A 22,738-nucleotide genomic window follows, 5' to 3' on the forward strand; every position below is an offset into this window, starting at 1 on the left:
TTATGCAACAGGTCAATAAACGATGAGTTAATATCGACAGTTTTTGCTTTACTTCGCCAACGAATGTTCCGGAGCAGAACAGTTGAATGATTGAGTTTTTTAATTTTTTTTTACATTTGGGTGGGTGTTAATGATTCAAAGACCTATTTATAAAGACAGTCACACGCTTAATTCATGAACTAATCGGCCAGTTTGAATCAGCTGAATGAATGACTTAAGACTTGTCTGACTCTATACTGACGTATGTGTGTGTGTGTGTGTGTGTGTGTGTGTGTGTGTGTGTATATATATATATATATATATATATATATAGTGCTGGTCAGAATTATTTGCCCCCTTGGTAAATATGATCAAAGATGCCTGTAAAAAATAAACCTGCATTGTTTGTCCTTTTGATATATATATATATATATTTTTTTTTTTTAATGCAAAGATCTAACCTTTTATTGAAGTAAAATAATTAAAAGTGGGGGGGAATCACATTATGAAATAAATGTTTTTCTCCAAAACCAGTCCTAAGACCTGAACCCTATAGAAAATGGGTGAGCTGAACTGAAGAGAAGCGCCAACATGGATCTGGGAATCTGAAGGATCTGGATAGATTCTGAATGGTCTCTGATCTCTTGTCATGTGTTCCCCAAACTCATCAGGCATTATAGAAGACTCAGAGCTGTTATCTCGGAAAAAAGAGGCTGCAAAAAATATTTAATAAAAGGAGGCAAATAATTGTTCCCAACGTGTTTTGGAGAAAAACATTTATTTCATAATGTGAATTTTGAATTCAATTTCAAACGAACCCCACTTTCAATTATTTTACTTCAATGAAAGGTTAGATTTTTGCTTTTTATTTTATATAAAATAAAATATCAAAAGGATTAACAATGCAGATTTATTTTTTACAGCCATCTTTGATCATATTTACCAAGGGGGCACATAATTCTGACCAGCAAGAGAGAGAGAGAGAGAGAGAGAGAGAGAGAGAGAGAGAGAGAGAGAGAGAGAGAGAGAGAGAGAGAGAGAGAGAGAGAGAGAGAGAGAGAGAGAGAGAGAGAGAGAGAGAGAGAGAGAGAGAGAGAGAGAGATAGAGAGAGAGAGAGAGATAAAAGCAATGTTATTGTCCAACTCATTCTTTCCCCAAATATTGTTTGCAAAATCATTCTGCTGCTGTTTCTCAACGCCAAGACACAACAAAATGCACAAGCCCACGATTAAGCCTATTCAGCTCAATTCATTCATTTTATAATTGGCTAGCATATGAACAGCTTTAACTCTCAAGAGAAGGACAAAGTTGAACCCCAAAATGAATATGTGGTTAGGGTGATTTTGGTGGTCAAAAGAGCCCACCTTATGTCTCTGTGATCTTCGATGGTGCACTTCGCTCATGATCGTCCCTAAGCACTTCCTCCCAGGGGAATCCCAGCTGCCATTCTGAAGTGTGCTCCACTTCCTCAAGTGTACAAGTTTATATAGACAGACCCTCGACCCCTCGATTTTCAACTCGTGTACAGGCAGCTCAACATACCACAATGCAACACGATTGTGACGTCAAAACACGTTGTGCTTAAACCACTCCCACCCCACACAGCCCGCCGGTCTTCATCTAAAACCATGTAATGGCTACACATTAAATGAAATAACCTGGCAGTGAGATCATCTAATCATCAGTTTAAAAAATATGTTTTTTATTCACATGTTCAGGTAAGAAGACTAACTGTTACAATTTCTTTATGATTCAGTTTTGCCAATTTCAACAATGGTGATTATATAAAAAAAAATTAACTGTAAAAGTAAAAAAGTAAACTGACATTTGTATAGAAACACTACATAAAGATACCAGTGTTTAACGGTAACAATACCGGCAAAAATGTTTTAAATGCCAAAACAATTACAGCAAAAACAAGTTCTCTTTTCTGTTAAGAGTAGGTGCTGCAGCATGTGTCCAACTTTACAAGATATTCATGTAAACAATGAGTTCATCAGTATTGAGAATGTAAATGGACAGGACAAAATAATCCACATTTTAAACAGATCAGAGCATTAATTGGTCTCAATCTAACAGTCTTTTTTTTTTAAAGGTGGTTGGCTAAGGGAGAGGTGCTAATTAAATTAGCTTAAAAAAAGCCATACTCATTGTGAACTTAAAGATACCAGTGTTTCACAGTTACAATACAGGTGAAAAACAATTTTCATGCCAAAACAACAAAATTACAGCAAAAACATATTTGAGCACATGCTCTTTTCTGTGCAGAGCAGGTGCTGCAGCATGTGTCGGTCTTGGTGAGGTATTCATGTAAACAGTTCTATCAGGGTCCATTTACACGACACCATTTTTAACTAAAAAACGTAAAACTTAAGGGTTTTGGCTGTTCATTTACACTGTAAATGAATCGCCAAAACACTTAAAGGTATAGCGGAGGATGTTTTACTTCCTGGTGGGTAACCTATACTATTGGTCCTCCTAATTGTCAATCATTCTGGTGAATCAATCAAACTTTTCAAAAAGTGGAGAGGGCGGGTCTTATCTAAAATTTGGAAAGATCCTCCTGGAAGTGATGGCAACGGCGTATTGGGGGCCTGAAAACAAACTTTTGAAAACAGGTTACCAAGTGCAATTTTTTGAAAAAACAATACCTTTATCGTATTAGTGAAAACGGTGACATCATGACCACACATATTATATGTTAAGTATATAGGCGCGTAATGTTTCTTTACAAAGTGACATTGCCAACAACTGGGCTGACAGCAGAATACAGTGTTTTTTAAGTCGTTTTCACAGATACTTGTGAATGGGGATTGTTTTAACAATGTCATCGTCTATACAAAGGAAAAACTGTTCTGCTTTTAGTGCATCGTTGTCATGTAAACACACCCTCAGTTAGCCGCCTTATTTTAGGCCGTATACACCTGGGAGTAAGAAAAGTTGTCGTCAATTCGATCACAAGTGGACAAGACTAAATACAGGTGTAAATGGGGTCTAAAACATTTTGAGCTTGTCCACTTTCAAACAATTCCAGAGGTAGTCCAAAACGCATTCGACAGGATTGCTTTAGTAGTGTAAATGCTCATGTGGTCGAATGCATTCGAACTTCCACAAAAGACGCTCTCCGCCTACTGAACTAATGCGTAAACGCTAGCCAGGCGGGATTTAAACTTCGTCTGCTGAAAAAAAAGAAATCCAAGCACAATGTTCACTCACCATTCCTGACTCACCGTGTTCGGAGAGGTCTTGTGTCTATCAGAGCAGACACTAAAGCCGCTGCTCTCTGTATGTTTTTCTGTTTGCGTGAGCTTATTTTGTCCATTAGATCGAAAGATCTGAACAAACACACACATTTACCCGCCCACAGACCCTTCCCTCGAAGAAATCAGGACAGAAGTGGATGTGTAAAAGGGGTACACCAGTAGTAACCCAAAATGTATTTGACCGAAATTCCATGTTTATATGGTTGTCAGTGAATGGGAAGCTAAATATGTTTTTTTGTTTCTTTTTTAGCTTTTTAAGTTCTCGCACATTCAAACAAAACCGCTTACTTTCCACATTGCGAAATCCTCTGTGAGCAATGAAAGTTTCTGCTGATCCTCCTCTCATGTTCCCTATCTTATACTCAATGTCCCTTCAATTAAAGTCAAAATAATAAATGATGTTACAGTTGTGTCTCGCTGGCAGCTTCAGTCTCATTCTCAATAGCAGAACCTCCCTCCTGTAATAAAACACATTCACAGTAGGTAAATTATGATGATGATGATTCAGTTACACAAACACATTGTGCTTTTTCCTTATGTTTACTGAATGCACAGGCAGGTTTTATTTAAAAAAAAAAAAACTCAGGCCTGGGTCCGGTTCAGGGCCGGCGATGCCCCCTCAAATCACCATGAATGTTAAAGGGATTTTAATGATAAAATATGCTATTTAAAAATCACATTTGCCAATTGCATTTTCTTCCTAGAGTGAATATTAAGCTAAAATAGCAATATTTTAGTGAAGGACAGTCTTGTTAGGTAAAGTCGAATTTTGATTGGTCGTTTGATTTAGCGTGCTCCCCCACCCTAATATTACGTTTAATTTCTTGTACTACGCAATGTAATGGGAGATTTTTGATTTTCATTGATTTTCATTACTAACTTTGATTTTCATTAACATACACTAGATTGACTACTATGTGTGTTGCTGACTATGTGATATAATGATTGATGTGAAACGCCTGCGAAGCAGGAGAAAGAGGGGGAGAGCTTTGAAGGCTGAAGCCCTGACCCCTAAGGTCAAAGGGCTGTCCAATTTAGGACTTGCAGGCTGTAAGTTAAGCTAAACTAAAGTTCAGTATAATAGGATCACTGGTGGTGTCTTATCCATCTCTGGAGTTTAAAGAACCTTGGAAGATAACAATAACAGAGTATAAAGACTGGCCTGCCCCTCCCTCCTGGTCGCACTTGTTCCACAGACTGTACTTGTGACTTCTGTGTGGCAACTGGGCCTTCTTGCAAGAATAAATTACTTTTTAATGATCATTTGATTCCAGACTGTCTCTTATGCCAAAGATGATTGTTTAGTGAATTAAACTGCCACAACAGCAACGTTCACACGAAGGCTACGGACTGGAGAACGGACATTCCATAATTTCAAGGTTGAATATTGCATCATATCGTTTCACAATTGACATTCGAAAATGGATTAAAAAGAAAGAACCTACAACACCTGCTGCTACTTCCTCTGGCTCATCTGAGCTCCAAATAAGTGTGGACACTGACAGTGCAGGCCCGCTTACGCCACTGCCAGTCTACTAGTGTACCAGAGGACCTCGGTAAAGACAAGCCAGTCCAAGTTTGTCTCAAGCAGTTTCCAAAGAAACAACAACATAAACATGACTGTAAGCGTAATTTTCGCCAAATTAGTACAATGATAGGGAATGGCTAGAATATTCAGAGCAAGCAGATTCTGCATTTTGTTTTCCCAGTCGGAAATTTGGCAGGAGTGACTCTGTGTTTACAAGCACTGGTTTTAGCAATTGGAAGCATGCGACAGATAAAGCGGGAGGATTTTAGAGACAAGCTAACTGGAAAGAGCATCTGGCATGCATGGCTATTTGGAAAGAGCAGCAATTGAGATGTTCCACAGGAAAAGAGATTTCAACCCTAGTTAATTCAGATCAACTTTCTCGAATCTGCCTTTATAGACATTACTGAATTCCTGGTATCAAACGAACTGCCATTGAGGGGTACCATTTATTCAGTTGATGACAGAGGTCACGCGGGCCGTGGACTGTTCCTGTCTCTATTCATGTTCAAAATGATTTAGTTGAACTGAGGAGTACAATTGTGACAGAGTACATTGTTAAAGATGTTCGAGAGTTATGGATTACAACGAGAATGAGAATGTCACTATTGTTCTTCGATATGTTGACCAGAACTGCACAGTGAAAGAGAGGCTGTTGTCAATATTGACCACAGACAAGTGTGATGCCCTGTCACTCACAAACATCGTGCTTGAATAGCTGGCAAATGTTGGTCTCGATACAAATATGTTTTGACGGGGCCAGCGTTATGCCTGGAAGAGGAGGCGGCATGCAGAAACATATTCAAAACTTATTAAACAGAGAAGTGCCCTACATTCATTGTTTTAATCATCAATTACATTTGGTTATAGTGCATGCAGTTTCATCCAAGAGCGCTGTTGGAGATTTTTTTGCCATTTGCAATGCACTTTACAAATTTCTGAGAAAGCCAACTGTAGCTGCAGAGTGTAAGGGGGAGAAGCTTAAAAGGCTGCTGGATCAACAATGGACTGGACACCTTGAGACGGTGTCAGTGGTGCTGAAACAGCACGACATGCTTGAGGATTTTCTGAATGAAATCGCAACCGCAAGAAAAGGTGCTGACGTAAAAATTGAAGCTTCACAAAAATTGACTTCACAAGGCCATCACAGAACCGACATTCAAGTTTATTGCCTGTGTGATGTACAAAGTTTTGGGCCTGATGGATCCACCAAATAGGACAAACGGATCTAATGATGGCAATTCTGCTCATTGGCAGCACTTCTTCTTGCATTGAAAGTCTACGATCAGATGCAGAGTTTGCAAAACTGTGGGCTGAAAGTATAGCAGCAGATGATGCGGTTCACAGGCCAGCAAGACTCTGCAAGACTACATTGTGGGTGAAAGTGTTGGTCAGCCTGAAGTGAACATTGAACAGAAGTGCAAGCGGCTGTTTCTAGCATTATTGACTCCGTTTTGGGAGAAATGTCCGTGCGTTTCAGCGAACGTAATAGCAACTACATGGCAGCTTCGGATGCACTGGACCCTGGTAGTAAGAATGTTTTTGAATACGGGGAAAGTGCAACTACTACTGGATTTAACGAACACTGAAATGGTGGAGTCTCAGTGTACCGTTGCACGTCAGTTTTGGCAAACACTGTGCACAGGCCAGGACGAGAAAGTGACATTGGTCAAAATTTATTTCAAATTACTCCAGCGTTTTCCAAGCCATGCCAGTGGTGCTGACTGCCTTAAAACACGCACTAACATTTGGGGCCTTGACTGCTATCTGCGAGAACTCTTTCTCAACGCTGAAGGATGTATTTTCTGAGCACAGACACAGCATGCTGCATAAACAAAAAGCATATCTGATCCAGCTGGCATTTGAAAATGACCTAATTAAAAAATTCTGAGAATGGAAATAGTTACTGCTGAGGAGGTTTCATTCACCAAAGAGAAGATCTACTGCAGCTCTACTGAGGCTAAAGGTAGTATTAAATATTTTGCTTGTGATTTTAAATGTTTTATAATTAGTCGCAGTTGTCAATGTTAAACTGTCATTGTAGTGGTTCAGGTTGTTTTATTGGTAATATACCGTTAAACGGGTCGCAATGAGCTGAGCATGTGGGTTAAGCAGGCATAGATTGATTTTGATGGTGTTGTTGTGCCATGGTAACGTGATTGTGTAGGCCTTATATACACCGCATATCTGGTGATCTAAAGACCTATTTATAGGCCTACCTATAATTTTTCTATAAAATTTCAGGAATGTAATAGCCTATGTATTTTTTAGCTGGGAGTATGCATTCATGTGATCCATTGTCTATATAACAATTTAGAGTGATCTATTAAAGCCAGGATTAGGCCTTAGTTCATTTAGGACATTTAGTAGCTTTTATAAGCTTGCCTTAGAAAAAACTTTAAAGTTGTGCATCTTGAGACAAAACAATGGCACTGACATATTAAAAGATTTGTCTGAAGCATAATGTTTAAAATATTAACTACTCAGGAATAATTGGGATGGTTCAATAAAAATCTCAAATGATGACACAAATAATGTGACTTAGTCCTTATTTGAAACACTAAACTTTTAAATTGCAGTTGAATTACACATTCATCTTGAACATTATTTGTTATCGATGGACTTGCTGAAAAAAAATTATACCATTTGGTTTCTTTCAGAGTTAATTTGAATTTTATTATGTCGGCACTGCATTATCGATCTGCTTCAATACTGATAAAAAATAATAAAGGACAATGACTTACAGTTTACATTTTATACATAATGATCCTAAACCAGTGTCATAACGGTATACTGTAAATATTATAATTCTATAATAACATAAAATGTATTCATACCACTGTTCTTTATAATGAATTAAAATGGTATGAGAGCAGCACTGTCTGAATCAAACCACATCAAACAAACAAACAAACAAACAAACAAACAAACAAACAAACAAACAAACATGTTAAAAACTCACAGATCTGAATCTGTTCATTGCAGGAAGAAAGATGTTCATAGTATCTCACCTGAACAGGATTGTGCTGCATCCTGATGCCTGTTTGATCAATAACAAACTCAATTAAACGTATTACTTTGGTTAATTAGAACAAAATCAGCTGTATGTAACACTCACCGTTCCTATTAGCTTGACGCTTTTGATAGTGAATCACACCAGCAGCAACAAGCAGCAGGACAACAACACCAGCAACACATATTCCTCCTACAGCACCTGAAGACAGACCTGAATCTGGAAAAATAAAGACAGACAAGTCATTACCAGAGAGAATTATAATCAGTTTTACTAATATCATCAACTATATGTTTTGAACAATGTGTTTTCTATTTTTTGGTGTATTGTTTACTGACTGCTTGATAGTGTATTTCATTTTGATCACTTTTTTTTTATGATTTGAGAGCAGTGTTTGATTTTGAACACAGGTAAAACTGTTTTGAGGCGAAAGTTTCATTTTGCAAGAGGAGGCCGAAGTTTTGTAAATAGTGCTTGAAGATGAGGTTGAGAAATTGAGAAAAACTGTATTAAATTGACCTTTCAAGATAAAAATGTATTTAAATTGTATTATTAAATTTACCTTTCAATATAAATATGATTATATATTATACAATAGTGTAAACAAAGTGTGTTGTTTAAATGAAGGTGATTGAGATTATCTTAAGCATATTTTAATATGTAGATTGTCTTATGTTTCCATTAAGCAACTCGCCAAGAACTGTAATGTTGAAGGTCTTTTCACTTATGGTGCTGTTGTTGATAATCTTTAGTTCATATTCTCCAGAGTCTATGTTTCTGGTGTTTGTGATGGTCAGAGATCCAGTCTGATGATCCAGCTTCAGTCTGTCTCTTAATCTCTCAGTATCTTCATTACACTGAACATCTGTACAGATGAAACTGAGATCTGCACTGATTTGAGCTATACGAGTGTCATTAAAATACCATTTAATATCTTCTTGTTGGTTTGTTTTAACATTAGAGTTTAGAGTGACTGAATCTCCCTCCATCACAGACACTGATACTTCATCTCTACCAACACCAGACAAACCTGAAGAAGAAATGAACAGTTCATTATAAACCAAACAAAATTACACAAATGGAAAGTGCTGTGAAAATGTTTTGTACAGATCATAAAGATTCATAATGTACATGCAAACAAGAACATAATTTGTGGTTCTCTAGCTGTTAATGTTGTGGATTTCAGCAAAAGGTTTGCTTTGCTTCTTTTATTCAGTTAGCATGAGGATGCAGAGGGTAAACTGTGATTTCATTTAACTGTCCATGTTCTTTCTCTGTCCATACAATAAATGAACGTAGTTAAATGAGCGTGCATTTTTACTTGAACTTCTCAAGTAATATCTATGGTTTTGCGCCATTTCAGAGGCGGCAAAAATTATATTTTAAAACAATGCTGTTATGGCTATTGCATGTCCCTAATCAATTGTCGTTGCAGCTTATTTACTGTAGCTCTACAAATGGAGACGTCCCCTCAGCCAGTAAGGGGTTCATTATATAGTGTGACGCACGTTTCCATATATGGACATAGGGGAGCGCGGGGCACAACCAAGCGGGAAGGAAGTCGACCGGAAGTTGAAGCCGGCCGCGTGCCACCATCTTGTAGCAGAACTTCACCTGCTGTTAGCATCCCATTGACTCCCATTCATTTTGGCGTCACTTTGACAGCGAATAACTTTACATCTGAGGCGTTTAAAGACTCCATTTGTCCATTATTTATTTCTAAAGAAACACGACAATGTATAAAATGCTCCATTACCTTGTAGCTTACGTTATGGCCCCGTAAAAACAGTTATTGTAAAAGTAGGCTAACGATTGCGTCATAACCACGCGACTCTCTGTCGCACAGTAGAGAGATTACCGTATTGACGGGAGGAGAAGCTCGCGGGCAATCGGGGAGACGTGGAGGCAAAATGACAAAATAATTAATCAGAATACCTAGCAAAAGTTTCTCCTGCTCCTAGCTCATGGACACCTCCTACTCACGATCTCCGTCTCTGCAAGATTCGGAAGGGAATGATTCAGATTTCTCATGCCACAGCCACTAGAAGACAGACGGGTTGCTCACGTCACATCTACGTCGTCAAGCTCAGTTTGAGTCTGCGCGTCAGGAACGGAAGTCCTAAAAAATCGCTGAAAACGGGCTTCACTTGCCTCAATTGAGTTCCAATGAGATGACTCTGTCCATTTCTTATACTGTCTATGGGCACAACGTAACACGGGGCTAGTTGTAACACGCTTGTTTTAAATACTTCCACACATGCTAGCATGACGAAACTTGGTGTATTTACTAGTTGCCATATCAACACTATATAGAGAAAAAAATGCGGCAAATTTTTCTCCATCTCTAAAATAGGAGATTTTTTTTTTTTTTTGGAAGATATCCATAGACATTTATTAAACCATAGCAAAAGTACATTTATTACTTAAGTTAATTTGTCATCTCTATTTTTTTGTGTTTATTTAAAATTAGACAAATCTGATATTATTTTAATCTCCAATATGTTATTTAACAGTTGAGATAGTTCTTTAATGCTTCGCTAACTAGCAGAAGACACTAGCAGGGTTTAAATCCCAGTTGCGCAGGCGGGGCATGTTGTAACACTGCGTTACAATGTGCCCCTATTAGAAATATGCTGTTATATTCTATACTTTTATTCATTTTATTGAGAAAACGTGAGAAAAAGGTGAATAAAGACTGAGAGTCAATGTTCAGAAATTACTAATTATTTATTTGTTTTGAACTATGTTGTATAGCTGTGTTTTCCTGTGTTCATAGTCAAAACTCAAAAATGAGTTTATATTTAATTATTAAAAATTGCCATTATTTAATATGAAAAAGTTAATAATTGTATTTTATTTAGAAAATATTTTAGTTTGTCTTGTATAATTTTTTTATAAGATCAGATAACATTTTAAGCTGTCATATGGTCATGTTACAATGTACCCAACCTATGGGGCATGTGGTCACATTTCACTTCCATTCTGTCGGGGTATATAAAGAAAAAAAGTATATAGCCTACTGTATTAATAAAACAAATAATTGTACTAGACATGTGGGAAATTAATGTGGGAAAAAAATAAATACTCTGAACCATAAGTAGATTTACACAAACTGAGGAAGTCAAAAAGCGTTACTTTGTGCCCCGCTCTCCCCTACACTGTTGATCAAAGTGAAGTGAGCGTGGCTCATTGCGGTTCCCCAGGATAAGGAACCATGGATGCGGAGAGCGTGCGCGCACAAAATACTGCCATTGTTCCCATTCCCCTTTCTCCGCGCAACTTATTGATTTCATGCATCAAGAAAACTCTTCTCGTCGGAATATTTCCTTGTACTTAAATGCTTTTCTTTATGACCGAGTCCTCGCGTACATAACACAATAACAAAGAATGCAAGATTTCTTACCAGAGTCAGACACGAGAAAAACCATTAATGTGAACAAATTGAAGACTTGCATCGCTCTGGGATGGGTTAGTATGAGGCGGGGGTATCCTCACAGTATATTCACTACAAAAAAAACCTAGACTACACTACTGGACGAAACAGCCTCAGAAAAGGCATCCGGCATAAAGTAGTACCCCACAGTACAGTGGACGATGGGGCGGGGCGGGCGACACCCCCAATATGAGGCTTGTTCGACTTGAACAGGCGTGGTGAACAAATGAGTCCTACCAGAGAATGTCTAATAAGGGGAGAACTTGCGAAAGGCACAACAAATCTTAAATGACTCAGAACACCCACTTTATAAATATTTGATCCTTCTGCCCTCTGGCCGTAGGTGGGTATTTCCCAGAATTGGGGCCTATTTCTGTCCACAGGGTGTAATTCTATTAAAAACTAATTAAATCTAATATATTTTAGCACCACTAATTAGTATAAACAAAAACAAGCCTAGACTTTTTTTATGGCTGCTCTTACTAATTATTTTAACACATTTTATTGGTGTTTTGTGGTACATTATCTGTGTTCTGGTGTTGTCCGCCACCAGAGTTTTCTCATGTCCTGCCATATCTCAAACATTATTTATCACAAATTAATAAAAAAAAAATATGCATATGAATTAAATGTTACCTGAACTAATAAACTACATGCACAGATTAAGCATATATATGCATTTTGTACTTTATTTTGCTTCATTTCTACCTGTCCCATGGTTTAGCCGTCATTACCAACACGCTCTGCATAAAGGCACTTTCCTACTTTTTTTCATCAAAAGTTTATTTGGTAGCCATGGTAACCTAATATCATAATGGAGCACATGGATTTCAAGCTGCAAGACTGATGCCTTGATGTCCAGAAAAGTAAGTAAATCTACTCTTTATTCTTTGTGTTGGGCATGTACACTTATTATGCGTCATTACCATATGTGTTGTATTTCTGTATTTTTAAAAAATTTTGGATTATTTTTTATCACTTTAATAGTTAAAATGGTGTATATTACATGTAGAAAGCTAGCTACACTTGCTTAGTCATCATCTTTGCTAGTAAGGCTAGTTTTTTGACAAAAATGTCATTACCAGCACAGTCATTACCAGCACATTACAGCTTGTGCTGGTAATGACAGGTTGTGGTGGTGATGACGGCAGATACATTAAACATACTGTTCTTTAAAGAATTTATGTTGAATACGTTATCTTAAATGAATTCATATACATTTACCAATCAAAAGTCACTATATTTTAAATTAAGTAATGCATTTGTTTTTAAAATACTAAATTAATTCATTATAATTGTTGTGTTTAGGTGTGACATGGCTCCAAAAGCAGCTGCCCAAAGGTCCAAATCATACAGAAAACGTCTAAAAGATAAGGGAGCTGGTGGGAGAGGAGACCAGGGTGGAGCCGGAGAGCCGACGAGACAGGGCGATGCAGAGGATCTGGAGGGACTTGGTGACGCAGATGGCTCTGGCGACTGAAGCGCAGGTGGGGATCCAGAAGGTCACTGTGGAGCCGGAGGGACCGAGGACCAAGGTGGAGCTGGAGGGAGAGAGGAGCTCAACGGAGCCAGAGGGACGAATGGACGAGGCAAAGCCAGAGGAGGGTAGTCCTGAGGCGAGGGCAGGGCAAGGCAAGGAACGACCAAGGCAGAACCGGGGGGACGAGGGAGCCCGGCGGAGCTTGTGGACTGATGGGCCACAGCGGAGTCTGGGTTGAGGGTCCACCGACCCTGATGGAGTGGGTGACAGGCAGACCGACGGCGACTCCACCTCCCCGAAGGTTGTTTGAGGAGCAGAGGGGCTGACTGGAAGAAGGGTTGAGAGGAGGCAGATGGGAGGAGGTGGGAGAGGGAGGCTGGGTGGGAATTCAGATTCAGGCTCGGTGACAGAAGATTCAGACTCAACCGGACTGACGTGAAGCGTCTCTGGCTCGGCGGGCACGACGTGAACAGTCTCTGGCTCAGCGGGCTCGACGTGAAGATCAGGCTGGTCAGGCATGATGTGAAGATCAGGCTGGTCAGGCATGACGTGAAGATTCTCAGGCTCGGTAGACATGACGTGAAGATTCTCAGGCTCGGCAGGACTGGCCTCTGGAAGGGCGGTCTCGGTTAGACGAGATCCATGAAGGGCGCTCTCGGCGGGACGAGACTCTGGACGGGTGGTCTCGGAGGGATGAAACTCTGGACTGGGAGTGGCCGCGGCCATCTTGGCTGAGGGCTCAGATGGTGAGGCGGTGGCCTTCTTGGCTGAGGGTTCAGGTGGCGAGGCGGTGGCCATCTTGGCTGAGGGCTCAGACGGTGAGGCGATGGCCTTCTTGGCTGAGGGCTCAGGCGGCGAGGCGGCGGCCATCTTGGCTGAGGGCTCAGGCGGCGAGGTGGCGGCCATCTTGGCTGAGGGCTCAGATGGTGAGGCGATGGCCTTCTTAGCTGAGGCGGTGGCCATCTTGGCTAAGGGCTCAGACGGTGAGGCGTGAGGATTGCCTGGCTCTGGCTGTTTTCCTGATCGAAGGGGAGATCAATGGGACGGTTGAAAGTGGCCCCGATCAGGAACAAGGTCCTCAGGGTCTCATCGTCGAGCAGGCTGGTAAATGCAAGATGACAGAAGTTCATTGTGAAACTCAAAAAATCAGTACTCTCCTGAGCCACCGAAATAAACTGAGCTCCATCATCCATTTTGGAGGTCCGTAGTTCTGTCACGGTGTGGTGCAGGCAGAAGATGAGGAGACAAAAGTTCCAATACAAACTTTTACTTATAATAATATCCAACGGGCACTGACAGGCAGAAGGTTACACACACAAAAATAGGACTAATAGGACTAACACAAACAGAACACAACTGTGACAACCTGTTCTTAACTGCCCTCCTGTTTCATGTTTTTTTTTATTTTTTTTTATTCAACATGGCTATGAAATGATTAAATAGTATGCTTAGACTATAATTATAAGGAACACAGTTCATGTTTGGTCTTCCATAATCAGATTAAACTATGTTTTGATGTTTAAACAGATTACTAGCTGTTTTTTTTTTTTGTTGTTGTTGTTGTTTTTGTTGGTCTGAAGTCACTTAGGCTCTTAAAGGGATACTCCACTTTTTTTGGAAATAGGCTCATTTTACAACTCCCCCAGAGTTAAACAGTTGAGTTTTACCGTTTTCGAATCCATTCAGCCAATCTCCGGGTCTGGCGGTACCACTTTTAGCATAGCTTAGCATAGAGCATTGATTATCTCTCATTCCTGCATAATAATCAAGAAACTTTGCTGCCGTACCATGGGTCCAGCAGGCGTAATGATATGACGCAGCGCCTGAAAATAGTCGACCCTATAGTCTACCGAGCTGGGGACTATTTTCAGGCGCTGCGTTTTTTTTTCCATCGGTCTTAGTACACGATGTAAATACAGAAGAGTCAAGTTTTAAATAGGAAAAATATTGAAACTCTTTGGCCATTTTTTTGAGAGAGATGCTAATGGTCTTGTCCGATTCAATGATCTATGCTAAGCTATGCAAAAAGTGGTACGCCAGACCCGGAGTTCGGCTGAATGAATTCGAAAATGGAAAAAATCAACTGTTTAACTCTGGGGGAGTTGTAAAATGAGCATATTTCCAAAAAAAGTGGAGTATCCCTTTAAATTACAATAGCTTATGATCAGTGATTTGTCATCACCGCAACAAACTGTCATTACCAGAACTGCAGTGTCATCACCATCACCATACATATTTTTGCTAATAAATTATGTATAAATTACAAAAACATCCTACAATTATATATTTCTGACAATGTTGGACAGCCTAAATGATCACTGTATTAAAAAGTTTTGATATATGGCATTCACTTAAAATAAGCTTATATTCCAAGCCAGGGTAGATTGATGAATCAGAAATTTAGATACTTAAATGACTATAATTCATCTAGCAAGTAAAAATCAACAATCCCATTAAGTTCAAGATAAAATAGATTGTTATGTTAAACCACAAAATGGTTTAAAAGCACTGATTTATCATTTAAGTTTTATTTTTTACATATATTCGATGATGTGATGGTAATGACACATTTACTTGACATAGTTAAGAAAATGGCAAAAAATCATAAATTCCCTTATCTTATGGTCTCAACCAAGCTCATAACGTCGCTCCTGACTTAAGGACTGATAATTTGATGTATACCAATTAGTCAAATTTGGAATTTTAATTTTCAAAATTGCAGCAACCCAATTTGGCCCTTAATCTGAGAAATGTTACCGATGTGTAGAAAGGCCAAGTTTAGTAAGAGTTTTGTTCCTGTATCTATACGAGCTCTAAATACATAGGAAATCGGCCACTGATACGTCAGGTATGCTCTCTTTTTTATTTATTTTTTTAATTTTTATGTATATGTTCATGTCTTTATTATGTGTGTTTGTGTTATGTACGCACCAATGGTGGTAACAAATTTCCTCTCGAGGACAAATAAAATTAAATCAAATCAACTTCCATATGAGGGCGCTCAGGACGAGTGCAGAATGAATGGAGGTCTATGGCACTATACCCCTCAAAATCCACTTTTCTCAGGATATAATTTTTTGTCTAGTAATTTGAATGTTTGTATTCGAAAGGAGATGCAAAGAAATTACACATTGCTGGGTGTTAGATTTTTTAGAGAGACTTATCTGCTTTAAAAAGTCTTTTAAAATGTCAATGACGTCATACACATGGTACAACCAGAGATACTGCTTTACGGCAATCCTTCAGTCACTTTGGTGCTTTCCCGCTCTGCACTTTCTTTTCTCTCGAGGCATCGACAACACAGCTGACACAGGTAAATACACGTGCTAGAAGAGTTTTTGTTTTGTTGTTTTAAAAGACCACGCCGAAAATACACACACACACACACGATGCCATCAAGCGGTATCTCTGGTCGTAATCAGTCCTTCACTGACCAATCAGCGTTCATTAGCAGAATGCTAGCGTGTTATGGGCAACAACAACTCAACCTGTAAGAAATCAAAAGGACTTAAAGCTCCAATATGTAATATTTTTTCACCACAAGAGGGCGCAGTTTCCAACAATAACAAAGGCGAAGCTTGATGACGCTATGAAGGAGGTGACGATGGGATATGTCGTTTTTAATGCGTTTTCACTATCTAGCGATGTATCTAAATGGAATTAATGAATCATGATCATGGATGAGGTAATTTATTCATTTTTGTATTACCTGTATGTCTGATCGTATTATTTTATGTCATCATAATTGAACTGCAAGGAACGGGAAATGTTATGCTATATTACAGGCATGTGGTGTAATTCATATCACATGTTAAAATCATCTTTACTGTGACTATTACGTTACTTGTACAATAAAAACAATTTTTATTTGCTTACCTGTCTATCAATACACTCGTTCATTCAACTTTCGACCTATAACCCATGTTGAACTTGCAAAACCTACAATAGAATCTGAGATTTCTCAACGGCAATTGGGTGAAAGAGACAAATTTAGCCGTCTAGCCCCATAGACTCCCATTCATTTTGCACTCATGGGCGATCGCCCCCAGTGGAACTCTGGTGGAACTACAACCAAAATTCGGTACAATAGGATTTAATAGGGAGTGGCCAGGCTCTCCGTAGACGGGCTCTGGTCCTACTGAAGAGATGAGTCCGAGCTTAAGACCCAAGCAATCCGAATGGTTCAAAGCACGTTTTATGGGTAATCGCTTAAGTGCCTGGTTACAAATCATACAAAATTATAGAAGATGTTTGTACTAAGTTATAAAGAGTCATTAATGTATTTTAACTTATACGTTTCATATACTAGTATTTAACCAAATCTATAGATTGTGAAATTAAACATTTCTCGTTGTTAGTGTGTTTTTTAGTTAGCTTAGAAGATAGTAGCATAGCATATAGCTAACGTTATCCGATGATCGTGCTTTTTTTTTTTTTTTTTTTTTTTTTTTTTACAAATTGCGGAAAAAAGAAATTGATCTTGTAATACAAAAATCATTTAGATACAGTTCACGTTTTCATAAGGAATAATAATAAAATAAAATTAAAAATTAAAAAATAAAATAAATACACATCAGCCAATAGAGAATTGAAACAAATATCATACAAGCAACAAATTTTAAAACATTGAAAAGCGGTTTGTTCTTCATAAATTTCGATTTATGAATAAAGAATTTTCCAAGCAAAATGAATAAGTTGACTATATATTGTACAGAGGAGTTTGAGTCAGAAAAGTAAAAGAAGATGTCAAAATTAGATAAATGTATGTTTGAGCCAAATTGTCCATTAATGAAACATTGTATATCATTCCACAGAGAAGAGCTATGTGCACAGCTATAGAATAAATCAGGGGTCACCAAACTTTTTTCTCTGGGGGCCACATTATCGTTCCTGACTGTGATGGGGGGCCAGGGCCGGGTCAGCTATATAACAAAGAATTGTATGACCCAGACCAAAATGACCACCAGCAGGCCTCATTGTGTAGTAGAGATTACTAGCCTGGCACAGCCATCCCCACTATATCCACACTACTATATCCACACTACTATATCAACACTTGATTCCTGGCAAATATTTGTTTATCTTTACTAGTGGTTTGCAAAAGTTGTAATCGAGTCTTCACACTTTGTTTTAATTAAAGTTATTCTTCACAAATAATCATTGGTCCACTGTTCTTTGAAAACTCTGCACTCTCTTTTAGGAGTGGAACGGTACAGAAGTCACAGTTCGGTTCATACCTCGGTTCAGACATCACGGTTCGGCACGAGTTCGGTACAAAACAAAAATGCAGAAGGCTTATGCATGTCTCAGGCTGGACCACCAAAGGAAAATAAATATCTTAAGTCTTGTATTTTTTTAAAAATAAGTTTTATTAATAAAGTAAAGGTATAGAACCAGTTTATTTGTGCACTGACAATAGTTTTATATAAGTAGTTCATTAATTCAATTAATAAAAATACCTTGATATGTTTGGTAATTGTACCTGAATGAATTGAAAATGAATCTGCTACATTTCAGATTAATATATTTGTTTTCCTTAAAAAATTAATTAACAGTAACTTAAACACTTTGCAGTTTGAATGATGTCCTGCATAAACTAAATGACGGAGTATGTTTTTATGTTTCCACTGTTCGATCGCGGCCGCGCCTCACACACACGCACACAAATATCATGGGACAAATATAAGTAAACACTTTTTGATCGCGCCCACACCTCTCTCTCAACATATTCCAGCATAGCAATCTTTACATCGCAGCCTGCTTCAGAGCTTCAGAGCTAAGGCGGAGCTACAGATTAGGTGTCCCTAAAGAATCTGCATATCTAACAGTAGTTCCGCATTACATTAATTAAATTGCACGCGAGTTTTATTTATTTTTATACCGTGTATTCTCCGTGTAAATGTATGCACCAAACCGTGACGCCCGTACCATGACGTACCGTCCATGACGACTTTTGGGGATTGCCTCATAGGGCCGGTTCAAGTAGTGGGGGGCAGAGGGGCTGGGGGGCCAGTCAAAGGGGGGTGGCGGGCCTGAGTCGACCACTAGTAAAGATAAACAAATATTTGCCAGGAATCAAGTGTTGATATAGTAGTGTGGATATAGTAGTGTGGATATAGTGGGGATGGCTGTGCCAGGCTAGTAATCTCTACTACACAATGAGGCCTGCTGGTGGTCATTTTGGTCTGGGTCATACAATTCTATGTTATATAGCTGACCCGGCCCCGGCCCCCCATCACAGTCAGGAACGATAATGTGGCCCCCAGAGAAAAAAGTTTGGTGACCCCTGCACTAGATGTTGCCTTGGGGTTCTAAGCATGCGTCAAAACTGCCGCCATCTTGGAAAAGGGGTCTTGTCATAGGAAGTAGCTAGGTAACACTGCTATCTCAGCCTGTACTTCGAATTCATGGATGATGCCGGACTTTTGTGCTGCGTATGGATGTTCACATGAACGAAATCTAAAAACCAGACAGCAAGGGATTACATTTCACAAGTGAGAATGTGTTTTATGATATTGAATGATACAAAGTTGTTTTTTATAAGTTAAGTGTACATTTCTCTGCTTGGAGGAAGAAAATGAACTGTGAATGTGCTGTACTCTATAGATATTATTTGAAATAACCTTGTGTTTAAAATGTACAATATGCAGGAGTTGATCTTCAATACCCACTTTTGGCTGTGTTGTGCCTAACTTAGATTTTTTACCGATTGTACTCAAACCTTTTAATGGAAAAAAAACAAAACAGTGTGGCGCTTGTAACCTGTACAGTCCTAATAGTATGCTTGTCCTCTCCCTGTCAATCTTCAAACAGTACATCCATGATTATTATACATAGAATTCCACAAATCTTATGTATGTGTGAGTTTTACACAAGGATACAGTGGGCTCAAGGGCTTGTTTCTTCCTTGCAAACTGGATGGAGGTGTGGAAGGACACTGGAATTTGTGAAAATGTCAACTATTTAGCTATTTAAGATGTATTTACTACTTTAGTACATACTTATTTAATGTGGAAAAAGTATTGCGGGACAGGAATAAAGAAAAGATGAAACGGTCTTTGGCACTTCAACTATCTAACTTTTACATTATGTTCCTCTCAAATTTTTGATTTGCTTCCACCTGCAAATTGCTTTGTGTATCATATTTAATAAACTAATACAATTTAAATGTTTAAATTAACATGTATAGTCACACCACTGTAGCCATTTTGCAGTAGGCTAAGGTAAGTAGCGATAGTTCACTCTAAGTTTACTCAAGTGGAAGAATGTGACCAATTAACCTAGGCCTACTAGCACCATGCATTATATTTTGAAAAATAAGTAGATTATCTTAATATCAAAACCTTAAATTTTCTCTGAACTCAATGATAAATACATGTCTGACCGTTGGAACGAACCAAAAAAACTAGAAAATCGCATTCATGACGGTTTATGGTGATTTTATTTCCGTTAGACCTTTGCGTACATTGACGCTGATTCATTAAAGAGGAGGGGCCCCCCTGTTCCAAGATGGCGGCTCTATTGACGTATTCGTTCCAATGAACTGCCATAGACTGTAAAAAAAGATGGACGACGCCCCTTCGCTCTCTTCCATTGGTGAGAAGTGAAGCCGCCAGTGACACGATATGGCGCTGACATCTTGGAACTTGAGTCTGCGCAGTAGCGATCTCGGGACCAGACCTGCGCAGTAGTGAGCAGGAAGTAAAGCCGCGAAATCAATGCCCCGCCCTCACTCTCGCAGAAAGCACTCTCCCTGAGTGCACTTTTTAAAAAATTGATTGCAGTATGACAAGAAGCTTGTTAAAATAAAGTAAATACAATCTCCTCAGTCCTCCGAAGATCCCGAAAAAAATGTCCGTTGGTGCTTTAGTGACTACTTCGCTCAGAGAACCTGTCAATCACAGCTGTCAATCATGACGTTACACCACCGCATTACGTAACTAACTAAAAAACAACTTATTTTTGAAACAGACACTTGAACTTACATCAGCGTGATAAAAACGACAGCAAATGAAAGAAGCCACCTTTGGAAAAAAGATATTTGAAGTGTAATTTAATTGTTTAGTTGGTCTCACGTCCCATTGAATAACACAGGGAGGCGGAGCTTATGACTATCTGTGACTGTGACATCAGGTATTAAAAATCAAATTATTTATTTATCCTCCCCCACATTGTGTGTTCATGTTATAATCTGCATCTTCATGATAAAAATAGTTTCAAATATTAACACTCGCATATAGCTGTAGCCTAACTATTTAAAAAATCACTGCGGTAAATCTGTGCAATATAACAGTAGCCTACTTCAAAAATTAATTAAAATACCCACCAGAGAAGTGATATGAATATTTATTACTAATACGCTCTTGAGCACATAAATAATAATATTTGCTAGATCGACATAATATGTTTTAGTATAAATTTTCTAGTGACTGGTCACATCTAAATTTTTTAATTGGCCCAAGTGCAATTCTTGTTGCAATAGTCTGTTAACATTGGCTCAATGAGAAATAATACGTCAGACTAATTGAAAAAATTAGATGTGATCAGTCACTAGAAATTTTTGACTTGGGGATGTACATTTTTTTTACAGTCATCAGCCTAACAGGCTATCTCTCCTTGCAATGCTAGTAATTTAATGTATCTATGATTTGATGCAGTCTATGATTGAGACGTGGGTCTGGGAACCACATGTTCATTTTCTCGTATTTGAGGCGTGGTTTACGAATGCCCTGATCCGTTTATTGGGCGCTATGAATGTCTATCAAATGCGCCTGCACGTAGCTCATAGCCAATCGTTTCAATTATACCAGATGACGTATGTAGAGCGACAGAAATTCAACGAGGAAGAAGACGATGGGTCAGAGATTTATATGTACACGATGGCGTTCAGCGACTATTTCCGTTTGTGCTGCATCGAAAAGGAAACTTCGCGTCTGCTGCCATGTTGGATCCATAGATATAAACGAACTGCTTCGGTGTGTCGCATAGACGTCGTCATCGTCTTGCTGCTCCCTCCCCGTTCTGTGATTGGTTCCCTTTTTGAGGGGAAAATCTGGTCCATGGTGTCCAGGCTGCCTAGCAGCGTGAATAAAATTGCGCTGGCTCAAGGCAGCATGGGGAAACCCAGGCTATAAGCTTCCATATAAAACATCTGCATTTGCACATCGCCTGTAGGGTTCATTTGCAAAACGTAAATGTAAGAAACTTATCCACGATGATTATGACGATGATCATTATTATTTAACTTAAGTTATGATTACAAATCCTTTTATTTGAATGTATTTTTATTCGCCGGGATGATAAAATTGACATCATTACGTGAGGACGTAAAATAACTGGTGAACCGGTTTTTTGAACCGGTTCAGAGAAACGCACTGTCCGAAAGAACCGGTTCACGGAAAAGAACCGAACTTCCCATCACTAGTTGGGATCTTTCAACAGCAACTCTCTGATTTATTGACAATCAGTTAACTACCTTTTGTTTGTATGTGTATTCCTCTAGGTAATCGAATGTGATCAGTGCCAAAGGGATGGTTGACAGCAAATAATAATAGGAGAGGAGACAGAGGGATGAAGCCAATCAGTATATGAGGATGATGAGGAGGCCATGATGGACAGAGGCCAAGGGGCAAATTTGGCCAGGATCCGGGGTTACACCCCTACTCTTTTTCGAAGGACATTCTACTGGGTTAGAAATTAATAGTGACGAGCCAAACAACAACACACAAATCATGTTTATTGTTCATTTTTATCGAGACTGTAACAAATAAATGTCTTAGAATGGTCTGTCTAGCAAAATACATACAGCCTGTATGATACAGGCCTATTAAAATCATCTCCGTCGAATATGAACCTTCACATTCGTTCCTCGTTGTCCTTAAAGGCACAATATGGGATTTTTTCTCCACTAGGGGTCGCTAACCTATTTACAATAACAAAGGCGTAGATTGATGACGCAACATTTGCTATGAATTATGGATTTTGTCGTCAACGTCAAGCCGACCGATCTAATAATGTATATGGATTACTGAATACATCGAT

The 22,738-nt window shown here is 38.8% G+C and overlaps 2 long non-coding RNA genes across 2 annotated transcripts in view; one reads left to right on the forward strand and one right to left on the reverse strand.

Annotated features, from left to right (window-relative positions):
• The window catches only part of LOC309476444, a 247,752-nt gene that overhangs the window by 126,034 nt on the left and 98,980 nt on the right, over positions 1-22,738 (forward strand). The gene's annotated exons all lie outside the window — the stretch shown is intronic.
• On the reverse strand, positions 3,506-8,009 carry LOC309476466. The gene is made up of 3 exons (XR_014198178.1): positions 7,890-8,009; positions 7,783-7,811; positions 3,506-3,701 (listed from the first exon to the last, which is right to left on the reverse strand). It is a non-coding gene; the product is annotated as an uncharacterized lncRNA (long non-coding RNA).

This window comes from Leuciscus leuciscus (assembly GCF_965113295.1).
Source record: "Leuciscus leuciscus genome assembly, chromosome: 15".
Taxonomy (NCBI): domain Eukaryota; kingdom Metazoa; phylum Chordata; class Actinopteri; order Cypriniformes; family Leuciscidae; genus Leuciscus; species Leuciscus leuciscus.